The 5,430-nt window shown below is 41.0% G+C and overlaps 1 long non-coding RNA gene across 1 annotated transcript in view; it reads right to left on the minus strand.

The window, feature by feature from the left end:
• Positions 1-5,041, minus strand: part of LOC116698095 (uncharacterized) — a 21,030-nt gene extending 15,989 nt beyond the window's left edge. The window contains exon 1 of the long non-coding RNA XR_004334111.1: positions 4,905-5,041. This is a non-coding gene — a long non-coding RNA (uncharacterized LOC116698095). The remainder of the gene's footprint in view (positions 1-4,904) is intronic.
• Positions 5,042-5,430: the final 389 nt, after the last annotated feature.

Genomic DNA, 5,430 nt, shown 5'->3' on the forward strand with positions numbered 1-5,430 from the left:
TATAAAACCTGTGCGACATGTACTGTAGGAAATGTGCTATATGATTGATTGATTGATTTATATTCTTACTAAATATTTGTCTATATTTGGCATTTGGCACCCGCGGAGCAACCTACAATCTTATCTCTTATTCCATCCTTGTATATGTGTCTCATACTCCATGTCTGCTGTTTTTCTTCTATCTAACTACAATCTCCATGTCAGCGACTGTTATCTCCACCTCCGATCTCACCCTCCCTCCCTGGTTCCCTTCGTTAGCCTCGCTGCTATGTGTCCCACATAGCGCTAGCTTTATCGGGGGAGAAAAAGTGCGTCGTGGGGGTTGTTGGGTGGGGGGGGGGGGGGGGGGGGGGGTTGTGCAGGGGACGAGGTGAAGGCATGCACAATCCTACACCAACCCCCATTGCCACCCCCACCTCAGCTTTTCAAACTTTTCTCTTGGTTGGGGAGGCTGGGGTGCGGGACCGATTCGCTAAAGCCAAACCTCTTTAGCCTTTCTTTGTTTTTGCATTTATGAAGGAAAAGGGGAGGGCAAGGGAAATAAGGTTGCTTTGTTTTTGCACTTTAATTTTGTTTTGCACTTCATTGTGCTTCGGTTTTGCAGTGTCGGGCCAGTGGAGGGATGGGGAGCGATGGGGAGGCCCTGCAGGGCGCTGTGAGAACATTCACAGGGCTTACGGGGCATTCACACCAACAAAAAAAATGCGATCTGGCGATTTTTCGCAGGGTTGTGCAGCGGGGTGGGGGAGTGTCAATGACAACGGCCCATTTGTGTGACATCTTGTTGTGTTTGTTAACCCCCCCAATATAGCACAAGTAGACTTTATATTTTACAATTACTGTTTTGCGTTAGATCGTTTATAGCTTACAGCGTTTCCAGAGAAGGCGGCTTCATTTCACAGGAGAGAGAGAGAGAAAGAAAAGAGACGAGAGAGACATAGCGAGGGCTTTGTTGTTGCAAGAAACATTCAGCTGTTACACAAACTCCCGAGCACACAGACAATGGTTTTGAAATGACTGCTAGCTTACTTACAAGCTAGCAATCAAACTCAAAAAAGGCTGTCAGTTGAATGGTGTTTTGAGCTAATGTTAGCAATCAAATAACCATAGATAGCTACAATGTTTTTTAAATGAATGCTAGCTTTGCTACAAGCTAGTCGTTATACAACAAAGGCTGTCAGTTGAATGGTGTTTTGAGCTAACGTTAGCAATCAAATAACCATAGATAGCTACAATGTTTTTGAAATGGCTTCTAGCTTAGCTACAAGCTTGCAATCAAACACAACAAAGGCTGTCAGTTAAATGGCGTTTTGAGCTAACGTTAACAATAAAATAACCATAGATAGCTACAATGTTTTTGAAAAGATTGCTAGCTTTGCTACAAGCTAGCCATTAAACAACAAAGGCTCTCAGTTGAATGGCGTTTTGAGCTAACGTTAGCAATCAAATAACTATAGAATGCTACAATGTTTTTGAAATGACTGCTAGCTTTGCTACAAGCTAGCAATTAAATAAACAAAGGCTGTCAGTTGAATGGCGTTTTGAGCTAACGTTAGCAATCAAATAACCATAGATAGCTACAATGTTTTTGAAATGACTGCTAGCTTTTCTACAAGCTAGCAATCAAACAACAAAGGCTGTCAGTTGAATGGTGTCTCGAGCTAACGCTAGCAATCAATTAACCATAGGTAGCTACAATGTCTTTGAAATGACTGGTAGCTTAGCTACAAGCTAGCAGTCAAACACAACAAAGGCTGCCAGTGTAATGGTGTTTTGAGCTAACGTTAGCAACCAATCCATCATAGATAGCTTTTTGAAATGATTTCCATCTTCTGTTATTGTTTGTAATGAGAAACGTTTATCATTTCATGGATTTTACAAATTTCAGGATGACAGTTATGTCGTAAACTGTTTAAATCGGAGTATCCGTGACTCAAATCTGCACTTGACTTCGGGGAGTGACACTTGTAATTTGTTTTGATCCACATAGTCTTTTTTTAACTTTCTTGTGGCAGCAATAAAGACACATGATATTTCCTGTTTCCTGTACGGACTCTTACACCACCTCTGAACGTAGCCTAACAGCATAAGTGTTGCATAGCGTAGATACATGCACCTGGCCAATTATTAACAGCTCCCTTTCTCTCTTTCTCTAGAAAGAGACAGGATGACTAGGGGAAACTGTGGTATTTGTAGCCTATATGTGTGTGGTTGTGTGTGTGTCCCTCTCTCTGTCCGTCCGTCCGTCTCTCCCTCCATGTGCCTGATCGCGTGTCTCGCTGGGAGAAGTCAAGACTGCCAAAATCATCATAAACATGGCTCAATTATTTTTTATGTGTTGTTTTTTTTGTATCCGGCTGCACTGTGGTCTTCCTGCATGCGATCACCTGCGTGGCTTGACACATTCGCTCGCATGTTACGGAAGAAATAGAGGAGACGCAACGGACAGATTGGATGAGACGCTACGCTACGCTGCCATACGCGACGCTTACGCATGCATTGTGCTCCAGCTGTAGACTCACATGGGTTTCAATTCCAGGAGTGAGAAAGATAATATCAGTAAAAATGCAAAACAGAATTGTGCGACAGGCTGTTTGGGTGATGGCACCACGGGTTTAATTAACAGGTACAGTTTTTGTTTCCGTTGCCTGAGAAAGAAAATGCCACTTTCAGTGCCAGCTGGAAAGTTATTTTAAGGTCCAAACATGGCAGAGTGAAAAGGTTCTTTTCCCCGGTGGCACCGTGCCTCTAATTGTGATCCACGTTTGTGTTTGTTGATAAGGTCACAAAAGAAGTTGACATTGTGCCTGGTTCTGTGGGTAAACATTTTGGGGGAATGGAACAATCGTCAGTTGACAGAGCGCTGGCGTGGCGTCAGTGTGAAGGAGTCGTGTGCGGGCCTGCGAGCGCACAGCCGCAGAGATAAGCTGCAAAATGAATGAGGGAAAAACACACGACAAGGCAGAAAGTTCATGTTTAGAATTTAAATTGTTCAGTATTAAACATAAAATGACACCGATGAGTTGGCTCGCATGCTGACAACACAGTGGGGAAAGGAAAGGACTTCAGTTCCCAAGATGGATGACATAAATCTGTACAGTAGCTGTTTATTCAGAGTAATTTGGCTGTAATATGGGGGGACAAAAACGTGTCTCCACTTTTGCTATTTATTCAACTTATGCATTATCACAGATAAGGTTTGCAACAGATTAAAGATGGTGAAGAGATTTATTTAAGATTGTACTGCTTTATCAGGACTACTACTGGAATGCTGGAGACCCCAGAAGCAGGGGCGATCCTACGATGTGATCTTTAGGGGGGCACAGTCCCTAATGAGAATGGGACACGGATACTTTGCCTGCTAAATCAGTAATTTCACTGGATAACAATGAATATATATGTTTATTGTTACCACAGTATTAGATAGACACAAAATATTCAACATATGACAAAACTACAAACGTCTACCAGAATTAAATGCAATCATAATGAAGTGTAAATACTATGTACATAGAAAATAAAACTGCACCTGTAATTGTTGTAACACCTGTAAAAACTTCTCTAACATTGATTAAATAATATTTTTTTATTATGTTTTTAGGCGGGCTTGAGCCACTGGCCAGAAAAATTACACTCAGCATATGTTGTGTGTTTTCATTGTAAAACGGGGTACTCAACTGTTAATAATAGGCACAAAAAAAAAGTCGGGAAAGAAACCGCATGATTTAATTTTGGTTTATTTCAATTTTACCCATTTTCAAAAAGTTTCTTTATCGGAAATGTGGGTTTCTTTCAACCAAGTTGTCAAAAAAAAATAAACATGGATGGTTCCAATCAACGCTCTTCAAAGTAAAATAAATCAATCAGTCCATTACTTTCAGTGAATTTGGGTGTTTTATTAAATTTTCTTGCATTTGATTAGAAAAAAAAATGATATACAAGCGGTGAAAAAAGTGACAAAAATATCAGAGATAAGCTTCAAAAACATTGGGAAAAGTGTTGAAAAAGACCACGAAAAAGTTGAATTCATGTAATTTTGACCCAGAAAATAAGAAAGTTGCATGGTAAGGCATGAGTACAAATGCAGAATACATTGAAAGTCAGGATCCCATTAGACTTAAGGATATTGGATTGGCATGTTGACATGCATAGTGACCCCCCCATGTATTAAATGATGTGAAACCTGAGAGCCAGTTAGAGGTCCACTCCAGTGCGTGCTACACTGACATCCCAAACTCTCCCAACATATCAATAGCTCAAACTGGCCAAGGGTAAAATCATCCTTCCAAAGCTTGTTTTTCAGACAAATGTGTCTGGATTTCAACTCACTGATATCTATTTGATTTTCCATACTTTCTATTGATATTCCTGAATGGAATTTGCTGTTATAGCTGCATGAACAGAAACATAATGACATGGTTAATATGTGGAATTTAGTTCATTGTTGTGACAGTGCTTATGGGGGTGGCAGTAGCTCAGGCTGTAGGGAGTAGCTGGAGAGATGCCACTTCACTTCTTGGGCACTGCCAGGTGCTCTTGAGCAAGACACCAAACCCCCCCCCCCCCCCCCCAACCGCTCAGGGCGCTGGTCCAGCTGGCATCCCACTCACTCTCTCCATTTGTCCACGACTGGGTCCTGAGCATGAGTATTTCAGACCTGTGTGTAGCGATTACTAACAAACAGAATGTAAATTGTAATTTCCCCACTAGGTATAACAGTATAAATTATAATTATGGCATTAAAGGGTAATTTCGTGTTTTTTAATGCATGGAGGGTGCACAATTGCCCCATTAGGTTCCATTGCAGCTCAGTTAGCGCCAGCATAGCCTACATTGGACCAATTTTAAAGACATTAGGTCACAAATGCATGGGGGAGTTGGGTCCAGGTTGAAGCAAAACGAACTGTGTGAAATTACCATAGAGGCAGGCAGATTTTTATTTTTAAAGGCCAGTTATTTCATGGATGCAGGATACCATGCATCCTGATGAAGTCCCCCCCCCCCCACATCATCACATACCCTTCAGCATACATAGAGATTTTTATGGGGTACTTTCCATTAAATCATCTCTCAATGCAAATCAAACCAGCTGTTAACCTAACGGAAATAACACCATGCCAATCTGTAGGTATTATTCTTCTTTTTAGATTAGATTAGATCAGATTAGATTAGATTCAACTTTATTGTCATTACACATGTACAGGTACAAGGCAACGAAATGCAGTTTGGGTCTAACCAGAAGTGCAATAGCAGTAAGTGCAGGATATATACAATGGTTTCATAAGTGCATAAGTGAATAAATATGGAAATGAATAATATTGTTAATATATTATTAATTAATTAATCAACTTTAGCATGGATGTGTAAACTTATGCAAGCCACCGTATAGAGGTTTGCATCACGACGCAGTGGCCGAGGGTTCGACTCCAA

Source organism: Etheostoma spectabile, chromosome 11 (assembly GCF_008692095.1).
Source record: "Etheostoma spectabile isolate EspeVRDwgs_2016 chromosome 11, UIUC_Espe_1.0, whole genome shotgun sequence".
Taxonomy (NCBI): Eukaryota; Metazoa; Chordata; class Actinopteri; order Perciformes; family Percidae; genus Etheostoma; species Etheostoma spectabile.